Source organism: Drosophila santomea, chromosome 2R (genome assembly GCF_016746245.2).
Source record: "Drosophila santomea strain STO CAGO 1482 chromosome 2R, Prin_Dsan_1.1, whole genome shotgun sequence".
NCBI lineage: Eukaryota > Metazoa > Arthropoda > Insecta > Diptera > Drosophilidae > Drosophila > Drosophila santomea.
The window spans coordinates 1,910,865-1,929,508 of NC_053017.2; positions in this window are offsets into that span (position 1 = coordinate 1,910,865).

Below are 18,644 nucleotides of genomic sequence, written 5' to 3' on the forward strand. Positions count from 1 at the left end.
GCGACAACAATAAATCAAAACAAAAACCATAAAAGCCCGGAAGAATACGCCAAGGGAACAACATCCCATCCCGGTGGAGTGTATCTATCACTCCAAGAACGTATCCGCAAATACAAGCTGGCAAGGGACCGGATATTTAATGCAAATCAATTAGCAGGAATGACATTGGTGACAACGAAGGTAAAAAAGGTTAGAGAGAGGTTTTTGTTGCGAAGGCAGAGACGAAGGGAAGTACAGCAGTCAGTACAAGCCATTGGGAAAGTAAACATTGATACAGATTCACGCCCATATGTGATTGTGTAGATGGCAGGAACAAAAATAAGAGGATTGTTGGATTCCGGTGCGTCAGTAAACTTGTCGCTGCAAGGAGCTAGTAGAAAAAATGAAGATTCCTTGGCGATCCTATTACGCGAATGTGCGTACAGCAAACGGAGAAGCACAACAGATCCTGGGGAAAATATCAATTTCAGTCTTTTATAAGAATGCCAGTATTAATATGGATATATACATGTGCCCGTCTCTAGAACAGGAGTTGTACCTGGGAGTCGATTTTTGGAAAGGTTTTGGTATCGCACGAGAAATATTCGGACTCGAGGAAATCGCAATTGAGCCAGGAGAATTGCAAGACCCGAAGGGAAAGACAGATCCAGAGCCACACGAGCTAAGCGAGGAACAGTCGAAAAGGCTAGAAGAGGTCCAAAAATCCTTTCTGACTTTTGAAAACCATGGGCTTGGCAGGACAGCGGTAATGAAGCACTCGATCGAGTTGGTCGCAGGCTCAGTTCCGGTGAAGGACCTCCATTATCCTGTAATGCCAGCGGTACAAAAGCTCATATATGAGGAAGTCGATGAAATGTTGCGATTGGGGGTCATTGAGGAGAGCGATAGTGCTTGGAGTAATACGATTACCCTGGTAAGAAAGCCGGGAAAGAATCGACTCTTCCTGGATGCTAGGAAGCTGAATTTATTAACTGTCAAGGATGCGTATCCACAACAAAACATTGAGGGCATACTTAGTCGTATTAATACAACAAAGTTCATATCTAGCGTCGACCTTAAGCATGCATTTTGGCAGATGTAAATGGAGAAGAGCCACAGAAAATACACGGCTTTCACTGTGCCAGGACGCCCGCTTTACCAGTTTGTGGTGATGCCGTTCGGACTGACAAACGCACCACAACGTCTAGTGTATTCCTTCTCCCATTAATTCGACTCTACTCCAGTTTCATTTCTTTCCCAAATACTTATAATTTTATTTGTTTACTATTTTTATATTCATATCCCTGACTTGGTCCGAATATCCACACTGAATTTCTTTCAACATATGTTTAAACTTGGACTATTTTCTTTAGACCCTGACCTACCATAAGAGCTCTCAAGGGCGGGGGGAATATGAAGGGTAAATTAAATAAATAAATAATTCGGGTCTCTTTTGACACTTTAAAAATAGAAATCGATGCACACTCTTTATAAAGAGAGAAACTCGGTTTTTGAACAAACATAATATTATCAATATGTGCCATTTTTCCTTTCTGACTTTTATTTATCTTCCCTTACTATAGTAAAATTTATGTTTAAACACTTTTTCTTCTGGTAAGATAAAGATCTAGAAGCTTGAAGTTTGTTTTTCTTATGAGGTGGCAGACGCTACAATCATTAAGCCTTTAATCATTTGTTATGGTTATTTGGCTTTTCTCACTTACTCTTCAATATTTCAATAGTTATTGATCTTGTGTTGAATATAATGTAATTTTAATAAGAGCATTACTCTTCGAAAATGTTAAATCTAAATGGAACAACTCACTCTTAGCTTACGGTGCTTTCCCGCGCTTTTCTTGAAAAAGTAAATAGTAAAAGAAAAGAAAGAAGAAGATGGTCAGTTGAAGACTAAATTTTGGTATTACAACCTCTTTTTAGAGCCGAGTGCGATTTTTAATTGATTTTTCAACTACCTAACGTTTTCTTGCCAACCAATAAGTGTTAAGCTCAATTTTTAACGTAGATTAAATTTTTTAATAAAACGTTGCATAAATTAACGTAAAATTAAATTTTTTAATTACAACGCGGTCGTGAGTGTTGTTGCTACTTCGATTGACGTCGCTGCCGTTTGGCCCGCTGCTGTCTCGTCGCTGTACTTAATAGTACTAAAAGTTTAAGTCTTTTTAAAGACTTGCACTTATAATACTATTAATACTACTATACTATATAATTATACTTTATTAAAATTATTCTAATAATTATAATTTAAGTCTTAAGTCTTTTTAAAGACTTCTTCTTAATTATCTTATTATTTCTTTTTTTCACATTTAATCTTAATCTATTCTATAAATTTTCTCATTAATATAAATATAAGAATTATACTTAATTAAAAAAATAATTTTTATATTCTTATTAATATACATATTTGCATATCATTTTAATAGTTTTAGAAGCGAAAGTTTTTGGAAAGACCTTCTAATACTATTGATTTATTTATTCATTTTGATTGATATTTTTTGACTAATTACTTATTCATACCATATTATAATTTCCAGAGAGGTGGAGAGAGTGGCAAAAACATTATCTCAGCGTAGGCGGAGGGAAGATTCCTTAGTCAGGGATGCAGAGCAGGGCGTCAATACAGTGTCGCGAAGGTTGAGACGCTTGAATCGTCCTGTTCGTGCGATTGAGGAAGCGGCTGACACTCAGTTTCGTTCTCAAAGGCGACTACTTTCTGCGATTCACGCAGTTAAGCAAGCAGCCGATACTCGGCGCCGTTCTATAAGACGGCGAATCAGCGAGAATCAAGCTGAGGAACAGGTCCAAAATACTGCTGAACATTGGGAAAGGCGCTTGGATCCTGCTCTTCGCGCAACTGAGCAAGCAGCCGATACTCGACGTCGTTCTGCAAGGCGTCAAACCAGCGAGAATCGAGCTGTGGAGCAGGTTCAAAATACCGCTGACCATAGGGAAAGGCGCTTGGATCCTGCTCTTCGCGTAGTTGAGCCGATACTCGGCGCCTTTCTTTAAGACGGCGAATCAGTGAGAATCGAGCTGTGGACAGGTCCAAAATACTTCTGAGCATAGGGAAAGACGTTTGAATCCTGCTCTTCGCGCAATTGAGCTAGCAGCCGATACTTGACGTCGTTGTGCAAGGCGTCAAAATAGCGAGAATCGAGCTGTGGAGTAGGTTCAAAATACTGCTGACCATAGGGAAAGGCGCTTGGATCCTGCTCTTCGCGCAGCTGAACAAGCAGCCAATACTCGCCGCCGTTCTATAAGACGTTTTGATCCCGCTCTTCGCGCAATTGAGCGAGCAGCCGATACTCGGCGCCGTTCTATAAGACGGCGAATCAGCGAGAATCGAGCTGTGAAGCATGTTCAAAATACTGCTGGCCATAGGGAAAGGCGCTTGGATCCTGCTATTCGCGCAATTGAGCAAGCAGCCGATACTCGACATCGTTCTGAAACGCGACAAAATAGCGAGATTAGGGTTATGGAGCAGGAACAAAACACTGCCAACCATAGAGAAAGGCGCTTAGATATCGTGTATCGCGCGGGTGAGCAATTAGAAATATAAATCAAAGAGTTAGTCAGTATAGAAGCCTTAGCGCTAATAGGGAATCAGAAAATCTTCGGAATGCACTTCGAAGTCAGGAGATTAGACTTGATATAGCTCAGAAAAATAGGACTATTAGAATCAGACCTATTGAAATAGAAGTTCACATAGCTACATTCAGAAGGAATGTTAAGCTTGGTCCAGATCAGATTTGCTTTTGTTGCAAAGGATTGTGGTTCCCCAAGCAAATAAGTAAGCTTTCTAGGTCTTATTTGGAAGAACATTGCGAGTTCAGGGAAGAGATACACCAAAATTCAAGACATCTTGCTTTCGCTGGTAATCTTTTTAAGTTTTGCAAAACTTGTCACAGCAATATTAAAGCCGGTCGAAAGCCCAAAGGGGCCATTTTAAATGGCTTAGATTTCCCAGAAATTCATAACTCTTTGAGGGGCCGAACTCCCTTGGAAGAACGACTGATTTCACCTCGCCTTCCATTTATGATTATTTGGTCAATAGGTCATGAGCGTCAAAGCGCTATCAAAGGAGCAGTTGTTAATGTCCCTATTCCAGTAAGCAATATCGTGACGTCTCTTCCACGAGCTTTTAATCAAGCAGAGGTATTCAGCTCCACATCAAACGAAGAATGGAATACGGACATGAATTCATGGCAGAAACTATACGGCCAGCCAAAATTGCTGACGCTTTTAAGTATTTAGTTAATACTGACAACTAGCCATCCAGCAGGAGGATGAAAACTCGGAGGCGCGTAATTCTGATCAGAATACAGAAGCCAAAGAACTAAGTCCTGGAGGACAAGAAACTTTGCTTGAGAATAACCAGACACATAATGTAGGAATGAGGAGTATTACAATAGCTCCAGGTGAGGGCCAAAAGCCTCTCAACGTAATTCTCGATGCTGATTCTAAAGAACTGACATTCCCTAGCATATATGCTGGCATAAAAAGACCATCTTCAGAAAGCTACACAACCATAGTTAGATCTGCTCTTAGGAATGTAGATAGACGAGGTTGTCGAACTGATAAGTTATTCCTCAATTATAAGAAGTTGGAATTAATAAAAATTCGAAATAATATTTCAACTTGCTTACGTAAGCAGAGTGCTTCCAGTGGCATTACAGCTGCTAACGTCCTGAATGAAGATTTTATGGGCAACCTCATTTGTCATGATGAGGGATATAGGATCCTTAGGGATATTTGCACGTCTCCTGCTCACTGGGAAGATGAGAAGAAAAAAGTCATGGCCATAATTCGCCAATTTGGGCTGCCAACTTTTTTCATAACTGAAACTAGATGGCCAGAGAAGTTAGTACTGCTTAAGCGCAATAGGGTTAATATAAATGAAGAAGAAGCTTCAAATTTGCAGTTTAGGGAAAAGGCGCGCCTTATAAGAACAGGCCCAGTGACGTGCGCTAGCTATTTTGATTACAGATATAGAGAAGTTTTAAAACTTTTGAAAAAGCCTGGGGGTGTCTGAAAGTAATTTCGTTTCTACCTATTACTGGCGAGTTGAGTTTCAACAGAGAGGTTCGCCTCATATTCACGGAATGTTTTGGCTGAAAGATGCCCCAAAAGTGGATATAAACTATGAAGAGTCTATGCGTTTTGTAAAAGCCTTCATTGATCAGTTTGTAACTGTGGATGTTACAAACCCAGATTTGGCTCCGTATATTAAATACCAAAAGCATAAGCACGGGCATTCGTCTCTTAGAAAGGTGCGGGAACAATCTATTTGTCGTTTCGGTATTCCATACCCTCCAATGCCCCGGACGGAAATATTTAATCCACTTCCCGAAGCAACTCAAAACTCTCTTCATAACGAAAACTTTAAACAAATTCGAGATTTTCTACTTCGCAATCATGCAGATGGCATGATTAGCAATTTAAGCATATTTGAAAATATTTTCTTTCTCACAACCATGTGAGCCTCAGTTACGAGGGGCACAGATTTTTCTGAAAAGACCATTTGCAGAAATTCAAGTAAATGCTTATAATAAACACATTCTTTCTATGCAAAGGGCAAATATGGATATCCAGTTAATTTTGGATTCTTTTGCTTGCTGTAGCTACATTAATAATTAAATATTAACAAATCCCAACGGGTTATTTCGAAGTTAATGCGAGAAGCAGCTAATGACATTAGAAGAGGCAATTCAAGCATTCGACAAAAGCTACAGTATCTTGGTCACAAGTTTATTTCAGGCACTGAGATATCTGCTCAGGAAGCTGTATATTGTAGTCTGGGAATGGCTTTGTCAGAAGCAAGTAATAGGTGCGTTCATATAAACACCTTCCCTCCAGAACAACGAGTTCGTATGCTTAGACCTACACGCGACCTTCAAAATATATCAGAATTCAAATGACATATTTTTGAAAGGATTGCTGGATAGATACGAACAAAGACCAGATTTCCATGAAGGCCTGTGTTTAGCCGATTTTTCAGCAAATTATGAGTTTTCGAAAAGCCGTAGAAGTACTCGTCAGAGGCCAAATAGTGACGATGACACTGAAGAAGGCCATGACGTTTTAGGAGATGTATATTTTCCGCTCCGAGATGGCAACGGATTTATACGAGAAAGAAATAAGGCAAGTATTATTAGGTATAGACCTTTTAATATTAATATAGATAAAATAAACTATTTTAGATCATTAGTAATGCTTTTTTCTCCGAAACGAACAGGTAGATAGTTTAGAAGACGCGCTTAGAAGGGCCATGGAAGCAGATAATAGAGAAGAAAATGAAGAAGAGGAGGTAGAACCTAATGAGGAGTTTAGGGCATTAGCTATTCCTGAAATATCTTCTCAAATGAATATTTTAAACTTGAACAACAATTTGTTAGATGTTGATCCGGATAGCAATATCCGGGAAATAAAGCTTTCGCCACTTATATCCCGTTTAAACCTAGCCAATTTAGTTAAATCTCTAAATTTGGAGCAAAAAACTTTCCTTACTCATGTCTTGCATAATGCAAGGACAAACCGAACCTTTTATGAGTTCGTAGGTGGCGGAGCAGGTGTCGGCAAAAGTAGATTAATATCAACCTTATTTCAGTCCCTATCCAAGGAGTATAATGGTAGAGTAGGATGCGACCCAACTTCGGTAAAAATTTTACTGTGTGGTCCCACAGGCAAAGCTGCTTTGGGAATCGGAGGAACCACTCTTCATTCCATGTTTTCTCTCCTTGTAAATCAGGCTGGGTCCGCATTTAGAAGTTTTAGTCCTGATTTGTTGAATACCCTTCGTTCAACATTTATTGATCTTAAAATTCTTATAAAAGACGAAATTTTTATGGTCGGTGCAACAATGTTTTCTCATTTAGACTCTCGCCTAAAGCAAATATTTTCTAATGCTAAAATTCCTTTCGGAGGTATTTCAGTTATCGAGTTCGGCGATATGTGATCGCTGGATTTTTCAGGCCCCGTCGCATGATCCATACAGTGCTATATTTGGATCATATCTGTGGAGTCCTTTTATGTTTTTTGAACTCACAGAGATAATGCGACAGCGAGATGACCAACTGTTTGCAATTGCAACATGGCATCCGGCCAAATAACGTCTGATGACGTTAGCTTGCTTAGATCTAGAATTTCCGATGAAAGTCAAATTCCAAGTGACTCAATTCACCTTTTTACAAGTAATCAGGATACAGATCGGTACAATAGGGAGAAGCCTAACTCGATTCCCACTGCTCAATTTCTCTCGGAAGCTTTAGACTCAGTTAAGTCCGCTCAAATAAGCTTAGAACAGAGGAACAGATGTCTGGAACAAGCTAGGTCCCTAAAAACATCTGAGACACAAGGATTGTGTAACTCGCTCACTTTAAAAACCACTGCCAAATATATGATGGCGGTCAATGTAGATACATCAGATGGTCTCGTAAACGGAGCCACTGGTGTCCTTAGAGAGAAAGGCTTCAGTCCGTCCAATACTCCAAAACTTCTTTGGATAAAATTTTTAGATGACAGCATAGGAGTAAATGCGCGTTCCAAGCGCAGACATTGTGAGGAGGCTTCATGGACGCCAATTTCGAAAATTATAAAAAGTTTTCAAATTAATTCTAATAAGGCAACTACAATTGACCGAAAGCAGTTTCCAGTGGTTCCTGCAGAAGTCAAGGAGCTGCGTACAGTAAAGTGGTCGTTAACACTAACTCCAGCATGCAGAGAGCTGCGCTGTATGTAGCCTGTTGTAGCATCAACATTCTCAAATGAGGTTTATGAAATTCCTGGCTTTACCACAGCATTGAGATTAGATTGCCCGACCAAAAAGGGGCATTCTCGTTATACCCGTTACTCGTAGAGTAAAAGGGTATACTAGATTCGTTGAAAAGTATGTAACAGGCAGAAGGAAGCGTTTCCGACCATATAAAGTATATATATTCTGGATTAGGATCAATAGCCGAGTCGATCTGGCCATGTCCGTCTGTCCGTCCGTCTGTCTGTCCGTATGAACGTCGAGATCTCAGGAACTACAAAAGCTAGAAAGTTAAGATGAAGCATACAGACTCCAGAGTTCTAGACGCAGCGCAAGTTTGTCATGTTGCCACACCCACTCTGACGCCCACAAACCGCCAAAAACTGTCAGTGTTAAAAACTCTCTCCCGCACTTCCACTAGCTGAGTAACGGGTATCAGATAGTCGGGGAACTCGACTATAGCGTTCTCTCTTCTTTTCTATCGATTTGCCAAAAAACTATTTGCCACGCCCACTCTAACGCCCACAAACCGCCCAAAGCTGCCACGCCAACACTTTTGGAAAATGTTTTGATATTTTTTCATTTTTGTATTGGTCTTGTAATTTTCTATCGATTTGCCAAAAAACTTTTTGCCATACCCACTTTAACGCCCACAAACCGTCTAAAACTGCCACGCCCACACTTTTGAAAAATGTTTTGATATTTTTTCATTTTTGTATTAGTCTTGTAAATTTCTATCGATTTGCCAAAAAACTTTTTGCCACTCCCACTCTAACGCCCACTCTAACGCCCACAAACCGCCAAAAACTGTCAGTGCTAAAAACTCTCTCCCGCACTTCCACTAGCTGAGTAACGGGTATCAGATAGTCGGGGAACTAGACTATAGCGTTCTCTCTAGTTTTCTATCGATTTGCCAAAAACCTATTTGCCACGCCCACTCTAACGCCCACAAACCGCCCAAAGCTGCCACGCCAACACTTTTGGAAAATGTTTTGATATTTTTTCATTTTTGTATTAGTCTTTATAAATTTCTATCGATTTGCCAAAAAACTTTTTACCACGCCCACTCCAACGCCCACAAACCGCCAAACACTGTCAGTGTTGAAGACTCTCCTTCGCACTTCCACTAGCTGAGTAACGGGTATCAGATAGTCGGGGAACTCGACTATAGCGTTCTCTCTTGTTATAAATGGTTACAACATTGTTAACAACTCCCACTTAAACGGGTCATTTTTAATAACATTTAACGGTACAACCACAATAAGCAGCATTTCATTTACCAATTTAGAAAGTAAAATTCTGGAATACATAACTACAAACCATTTTACAGATTATGAAATATCCGATTACATACTGTCTAATAACTCGGAACTCTCTCTAGATAATGTAAACATTTTAAATCCCTTCATTAAAATAAGAAATACAAAGATATCACTTTCTTTTATATTATTAATTTTAATAATTTTATTTTATATTTGTAACCAAACAAAAACGGCCAGAACTAGAAAAACCAATTAATGAGGAAGTATTTTTAACATAATTAAATGAGCGTTTAAACGAAATTCGTAATGACGCATCATTTTAGAAGTGGAAGAGTTATCAAACCCGTAAACATAGCACTCTATCCCATTTTATAAACAAATTTTAAATTTCAATCTAGGAGGCATTTCATTTGTCTTAGTTTTTGTCCTTGCCTATGCCAGCGCTTAGCTACCCGCTGAAATAATCAAACTCTAAGAAACACAGCTTCCGCTTGGAGACCAAACCATGGTCAACTTATGCGCTTTAATCAAACTGCATCTGTCAGCATAATTGAATTTCACAACGCAGAGAAATAATTTCGGCATCAAGCTTTTATTCTAAACATAATTGAAAGTTCAAGAAGTTTCAAAAGAAAAGCTTCTGGCCGATGTTGATTGGTTCAGGAATTTGAATGGAGTTTCGAGATCGGATCGAACGATCTAAGATAAAATCCGATAATAAAGTCTTGTAATATTGTATAAGTTTAAAAAGTTTATCACCAATAAATTTACTAAAATATTAAAATTTATTTAAATAACTTTTAAACAACAATTTTAATTTGCACGTGTGTTGGTTCAACACCAACAAAAAATCAGATAAAATCAAATTAATTCCCGGGAAGTCCCACAGTTTCTACCTAAATCAGGCTCAGCTTAAAATCGCTGCATAATGCATTAGTTAAGTTAGTAATATAAATTGTTGTTTGCTTATAAAATAATTTGTCCCAAAGATTTCTCTGAAAATAATTTGGCAGAGTAAAGAACGAAAAATCTGAAAGAAAAGAAAGAGAAGTGAAACATAACAAACAAAATAAATAAATAAGTAAATATTATGGTTATTTTCTATAAATTTACTTCACCTTCTCATTTTCCACAGCAGAGTTTTTATTTCGTATGCATATAATATAAAAATAAATAAAAATGAATAAATTAACATTATAAGAAACTTAATAATTGAAAAAACTTAAAACTGAAAATGAAGGAGAGTCTTCAACACTGACATAAAAAAGACCCTGCACTCCTGGGAACCCATTTCTGATAGACTCACGACAGACAGATTCAGATGTAGAGCTAGACATATAAACATCATACAATGCTATGCCCCGACGGAAGGCGCCAATGATGACACCAAGGACGACTTCTACACTGCCCTCATAGCAACCCTCAACAAGACACGGCAAGGTGACAATAACATTCTCATGGGTGACTTTATTGCGAAAGTAGGCCCCAACAACACCGGGGCCTGTCATGGCCAACATGGAACTGGGACCGCAATGACGGAGAGAGATTAGTGGAACTCTGCCAGCTAATCCAACTGGTCATCGGCGGCACAATATTCCCACATAAATATGTCCACAAATACTCCTGGACATCTCCTAGTGGTAACAGGCGCAACCACGCGGAAGAGCATAATGGATATCTGAAGGGACCTGGGATCTGATTAGAAGGAGGAACAATCTGAAGCCTCTGGCGGACCAGCTCACACAGAACCGTGATGAATATCGCGAACTGTGCAGAGCTGTGAAAAAAGCGGCCAGAAAAGACAAACGAGCGCTACTGGATAGACGTGCGACAGACGCAGAACGAGCAGCCAGCGAGAACAACATGCGCTAGTTACCGACCCATCGGTACCACGCCTACACTCTCCACCGAAACCCCCTCGATCGTTCCAAATTCACTAACAATGTTATTGAACCGGGAAACATTGTAGCTAGTAAGCGAATGTCGCAACTGCAGACACATCCGCTTAGAAGCTACATCAGCAAGAATACTATGTCAAGCATTGGACAGTTGGCCGGCTGCAAAATTATAATGTAAACAAACTGAGCTAGCTAAGATATATATAAGACAAAGACATTTTTCAGAATTCAGTCTCAATTCACTCTTTATACAACGTTGCTAACGAACGGACGTGTACTGTCCAGATATATTTTGTATAATTAAAAAATATAAATATCACAAACGAAATAAAGTGCTGTATTTACTGAAGAACACAAATGGAAATTTGACTAGAGAAGCGATACATCATCGACGTCACCTGGGCCACGATTGACTGAACCAAGAGGACTCCCACTCTGATGGTGACTGGCGCAGCCGGAAAACGGAATGAACTTACACAAGATTATATTTAAGATTATGCAGTGAGTAGAGTGCAGTGGAAAATAAATTAAAAGAAACATGTAGCAAATATACACAGCTTAAAACTATAAACCAGTGATCGGGTCAAAAAAAAAAAAAGGGCCTAAATATAACTAAAACATACAAACAAAAGCACACACACAAAACACATAAGCAAAATTAAACTATACACATATAAATAACCAACAGTATATGCCGCAAATATAAACAGTGACGTGGTGGCGAAGTCAAACGCTGACGACGAAACTACATTGTATGTATTTAATGGCAACAAAAAAAGAGAAAAAAAAAAAAAAGTACTGACAAAGAAAAATTCAGTTGCTATAGTCGAGTGGAGGATAGCAAAGATCAATCGCTGATATTGCTATACTTATACATTCGCTTCAACAAGACATCAAACGATGATGTCACTGTTGTTGTAAAATAGCTGCACAAAAGAATACCACACAATTTTAAACACATTAGTGCCGTAGTGAAAGAGTGAAGTGTAGTAATGATCAAACGCTGATACTTACTTACAAACTCACGACAACAGGGTATCAAACGCTGAGACTACTGTTGTTGTCACATAGCACGGCAAGAATAAATATATAAACTATTGGCAAGTACGTATTATGTATTCAAAAGTAGCAATATCTATCGCTGATATTAGACTACAAAGAATGCTGATTCGATCGCAATAGAAGTATACATACATACATGCATTCAAAGTTAATGTGGCACGATCACTGACATACAGAGCTATACTCACAAATTCAAAACTAAGAAAGTTTCTTTTAATTTACAAAAAACTGCTGCACAGCAAAAGATACATATATCTATAAACAAACATATACTAAAGTATCTTACATTACAGAGAGAACACCACAAACACTCACTAACATATACAGTATAAACAAAAAATTATTATTATTACACATATAACATTGTTAAAAACAACACAAAATATTGCACACAATTTGTAACGCACATCTATCTTATATAAATATTCTAAGAACACAATATTTGAAAGAAAAGAGAGTATTAGGATTCGACTTGGAAATAGCTTGCGTCTAGATGTCAAAGAAGATTGTAGAAAAAACTAGACAGGGACTAGGCTCAAGTAAATCCGCAGGCCCAACTACTAGAGCGAGTAGTCAGATTGTTGAACAGGTAGCAGGTAATATGGATTCTGGCAACGTTTCTCATTCGATCTCACCAACGGTGAGTGGAGTAAGCGCTATATCAACGACATTGAGCCCTAATGATATATTATCATTCATTAAGGAATTGCCAACGTTTGATGGCCAGCCGAGTCAGTTGGATAAATTCATCACTAATGTCGAGGAAATAATAATGCTTATTAGGGGCACAGATCAAACTCCCTATGGATTATTACTTCTTCGGGCTATAAGAAATAAAGTTATAGGAAAAGCAGATGAAAGTTTGACCCTAGCCGGTACCTCACTAGTGTGGGATGATATTAAAGAGGGACTCAAAAGATTGTATGGCAGTAAGAAGTCAGAAGCGATTCTCCTTAGGGAAATTCAATCACTCCCAGATAATCTGTCACTTGGTCAGCTATTCTCGACAATTACCAAAATTAGAGGACAGCTCGTATCATCGGTACAAGGAGGAAATCACGCGACCACTGTAATGGAAGCGAAGAAACAACTTTATAACGAGGTTGCTCTGAACTCATTCATGGTCGCTCTAAGAGAACCCCTTAGAACGATTATAAGACTAAAAAACCCTACAACTATAGAACAGGCCTACGAATGTTGTCAGATAGAACAAACCTTTTATTACCAAGGAAAGAGAGATAGAAGTTATGCAGAGCGAGGCAATCAAGGTAATCGTACGAATCCGTACAATAATCAAAATCAGAGACAGATTAACAATAGATTCAGTAGCGGACAGAAACAATATAATAATAATGGCAAAAATTTTGAACAGAGGAATAACCCTTTTAAGAGCAGCAACGTTCCCTCAGCTAGTTTGAATAATATAGAAACGGAACAAAGCGAGGTAGGAAATCAGACAATGACAAATTTTCAGGCAAGAGCCTCCCCAAACCAACCGGGTTCATAAATGGTCAAACACATGGGGCGGGTTTACCTTTCATACTATTACATACAAATGACCACACCCCATTAAGATTTTTGTTGGATACAGGTTCTACTAATTCTTTTGTTGATCCGTTACTTGTCCAACCTAAAAACATACAGGCTCTAAGTTCACCAATTACTATAAAAACGGCCTTAGACAAACATACAATAACAGAAAGAACGGCATGGAAGATGCCGCAAGAATTTAACAGGACAGGGATTATAAACTTACTATTATTTAAATTTCACCCATTCTTTAATGGTCTTTTTGGTATGGACATATTAACACAGTTAGAGGCAAAAATTGATCTAAGTAAACGTAAACTGTTTACGACTGATGCAAATCTTGACATTATAATTATAAATAATACTACATCAAACATATTTACGATAGAGGGACATACTAAAACAATAATACCACTGCCGGTACAAACGAGACAGGGAGATATAATATGCAAAGCAGTAGCCATTGAAAAAGATTTAATTATATCAGACGGGATATATAGGGCCGAAAACGGCATCAGTAATGTCGAGGTGTCCAACTACGCAGATACTGATCGACTAGTATATGTCGAACAACCAATAGAATCAATACCCTATAAAGAAGAAGAAGTTATCGAATTACATACAATTACTTCTGATACATATACACTGCAGAATACTCCCGAAGAATCACAAAAGTTTAGATTCGAACATTTAAATCCAGAAGAAAAGGATAAAGCTAAGCAGGAAGAAATAATTAATAAAGACCACCAAAATAGAAATCATAGGGGTATAGATGAATCCTATTTACATTTAAAAAGAGAAATATATTTTCCTAATATGAAAAGCATAATAGGCAACGTTATTAAGAACTGTGAAATATGCCTTAGGCTAAAATATGATAGACAGCCGCCAAAAATACCCTATCAAACTCCGGAAATTCCAAGTGCTCCACTTGAAATAGTACATATGGATATATATACAATCAGTGGGAAGTATAACTTAACGCTAATAGATAAATTTTCAAAATTTGCTTGGGCCTATGTAGTAACTAATAGAAATTCGATATGCATTATAAAAGCTTTTAAAAATTTTGTGGAATTATTTGGAATTCCTAAAAAACTGGTATATGACCAAGGTCCGGAATTTGCGGGGGAAGTATTCAAAAAGTTTTGTTGCCAATACAATATCCAATTACATGTCACCTCGTTTCAACAGTCGTCTAGTAACTCACCTGTAGAGAGATTACATTCAACACTCACAGAAATTTATAGAATAATCACTGATAGCAGAAAAGCAGAACAATTACCATGTGAACATGAAGAAGTACTATCAGAAACCATGATAACATATAATAACGCTGTACACTCTAGTACCAAGTTGACACCCTATGAACTTTTCCATGGTAAAACCCACACTTTTAGTAACTCAGTGAAATTTAATGGAGAGCATGATTATTTAAATCAGTTAAATATATTTCGAGAAAAGTTATACCCAAAAGTAAAACGTAAGTTAGAAGAGATAGTATACAAGAGAACTATGAAATTAAATGAGAATAGAACGGATGAAATAGAAATAGAGGAAGGAGACAAGATCTTTAGAAAAGAAAATAGAAGAAATAAGATTACACCTCGTTTTTCAATCCATAAAGTGTTAAGGGTACATGGACCTACATTTAAAACAAGCAGAGGCCAAAAGATACACAAGTCTAAAATCAGAAAGACTACAAAGAAACAAGAAGATAACTAAATGTCTCGGCCTTTTCTCTTTTTTTTAGATTCGTGCTAGTTTCGGCACAATTCATATCGATCCAAGATATTAATGAGTCCACTAATCCCATCGCCAAAATAGAACTAGGAGAATGCTTAATAATCCAAACTTATAAAAATATTAAACATATAATAGATCTACAGGAATATGAAAGCTGTGTAGAACAATTTAGTAGTACACTAAATTTGATACAGCAAGATGAAACGCTCATTGATGCAGCTTATATCCTAGAGGGTAAGATAGCCCAATTGCGGGAAAAGATAGAAATACTAACACCCTCGGGAAAACAAAAACGGGGTTTAGTGAACGGATTAGGAAGTATCGTAAAATCAATAACCGGTAATATGGACGCCAATGATGGCCAAGAGATAGAAGAAAAAATAGACACATTAAAAGAAAAAGAAAGAAACTTAACAAATGCGCTACTAGATCAAGAAGCATTTAACAATGAGATACAAATAAGATTCCAAGATGTAGCAAAAAGCATTAACCAAGAGCAAGCTATGATAAGTCGATTTTTAGAAACATCTCAAAATAAAATTTTTAAAGTACTATCGAAAGAACAGGACCAAATTAATAAATTACAATACATTAATAGAATAATATATAATATAGATCGGCTTGTAAATCATTTAAATGATCTATCAGAAAGTATAATAATGGCTAAAATAAAAATAATACCTAAGCTAATACTAGATCCAAAAGAGATCACAAAAATTGAAGAGATCATAAGAAAACAAAATATTACTATCAAATCAAAACAAGAGATATACAAATTAATTAAATTAAATACATATAATACACAAGATAAAATAATATTTGAAATTATGATACCTATATTCAAAAAACAAAATTATAAAATTGCTAGAATTATACCATTACCGCTCAACAAAACATTTTTTATAATAGCGCCTAAGTTTATAGCATATAATGATTATAAAATTGTACACCTTTCGAACAAATGCCAACAAACTGCCAACACATCCATTTGCGATATAGAAAACATTGAAACACGACCAACAAACGAATTATGTATCCAGAATTTACTAAAGAATAATCACAGTAATTGTGACATGCAGAATACTGGTATGGTCACAGATATATTTGAACCAGAAAAGGGATACATCTTCATCTTTAATGCGAAGGAAACTAAAGTAAAAACACCAGAAGGCAATGAGACCTGTATAAACGGATCGGCGATAATAACTTATGGAAATGCTACAGTAGAAATAAATGGACTGGACTATGATAACACTATAGAAAGTATATTAGAACATCCAGAGATAATTATGCCACCTACAAGAGGGATTTCAAGAAACAACACGGTGGAAACACTGACACTGCAAAGATTACATCTAGAAGCAATAGACATACATAAGAGGGTAATCATCGCAAGTAACACAACAACACAGCACACGTCCATCCTTTATATGATAGTGGCAGTACTATCCATAGCAACAATCATTGTCTGGAAAGCAAGAAGGCCTGTCACAATCTTTACACCAAATCCAGAACATCATGTACCCATGGTCGCGCTGGACATACCGTCACTATGGCCATCGCTTCAATCTGGGGGGGAGGAGTTACCGACCCATCGGTACCACGCCTACACTCTCCACCGAAACCCCCTCGATCGTTCCAAATTCACTAACAATGTTATTGAACCGGGAAACATTGTAGCTAGTAAGCGAATGTCGCAACTGCAGACACATCCGCTTAGAAGCTACATCAGCAAGAATACTATGTCAAGCATTGGACAGTTGGCCGGCTGCAAAATTATAATGTAAACAAACTGAGCTAGCTAAGATATATATAAGACAAAGACATTTTTCAGAATTCAGTCTCAATTCACTCTTTATACAACGTTGCTAACGAACGGACGTGTACTGTCCAGATATATTTTGTATAATTAAAAAATATAAATATCACAAACGAAATAAAGTGCTGTATTTACTGAAGAACACAAATGGAAATTTGACTAGAGAAGCGATACATCATCGACGTCACCTGGGCCACGATTGACTGAACCAAGAGGACTCCCACTCTGATGGTGACTCGCTCGTTATACCAGCAGATTGCATGGATTGCCGGATACAACCACAGACGGGCCCAGCCAGTCAGAGACCTAAAAGGCAACCTCTGTAGTGGCGACTGAAGAGCCGCTAAATAAATTTTAAATAAAAAATAAAAGATATAAACATTTTCTGCCTAGAAGTATGCACTATGATGGGTTGTAGGGGGCTGCTGTACTGGAATTTTCCAAATATGCTGAAATAGAAACACTCGAAGAAAAGCGAACACTAGACTTTTCGTTATTGCGCGGGCGCGACCGGGCGTATGTTTATTCGGCGAAATTAGTTTTTATACTAGTGCTTATTCTAATTAGTTAGGCTCTCCCAAGCGCAGCGGAGACCCCTTGGAGACTCTGTGGTGAAGAGTGGGAGAGCGTAAGAGGGAGCGGAGAGCGGGTGACAGTCCAAACCCCGTAACTTGGACATTCCGCCCCCCTTGCAATCACTGGGGTTGCAACATAGCCATCCTACGGCAGGCTGCAGGCACCTGTTACGATCCACCCAAAAACTGATTTTTCGGCGACCGGCATTCCCTCGTCGAAGGTCATCTGCTCCTAAGACCATGGAGACGGTAGCAGGCCGATGGAACTGGTCATCAGCCAGCATGATGTCCTGGAACTTGGACACCACTGAGTCGCTCAATGCCCGGACAGGTGTGCGGATCCGCACACTGGGCTCGATCTTGAGCACGACCTCCAGCTTAGTGTTCGCGTCGATCCTGGAGCGAATCGTCGTCGTGCAGACCTTCTCGTCGCCAACATTGGTCATCGGAAGCGTAAAGGCTGACGCCAACCAAGCGTCGATGCAGCTCATGGGGGTGCACTGATCGATAAGTGCTGCGGTCTCGAAGGTCTTCGTCCCGGTCTCCAACTTGACCAGCGCTGTCGGAAGGATGTTCACGCTGCGATGGGCCTGGCGTAGTCGATTCCGGGCGTCGTGGCGGTGAACTCCTACGCTGAGTTGGCGGATTTTGCCGGCGGGAACGTTGGGACGAGGCCGAAGCTGCTTGCCGGGTTGGCACCGGTTGGAGACGCGAGCGCGCTCGCGACCGCTACAACGAGCTAACCTGTTTGTGCATGTGGAGCAGCGTGTGGTGGGATCGGTCGCACTTCTTGCAACGATCACCGCTTCGGCAGTCTCCCGTGGAATGATCGTGAGCGAGGCAATTAGCGCAGTATTTGTTAATGAGGACTGCTCGCAGACGCTTTTCAGCGCTGAGCTTTAGGAACCTCGCGCACTTCCGAAGAGGATGGATACCGCGGCAGACTCGGCATCGGTAGGATTGAATACCTCGGGTACGTCTGCTCTCCAAGGCACGAGTACT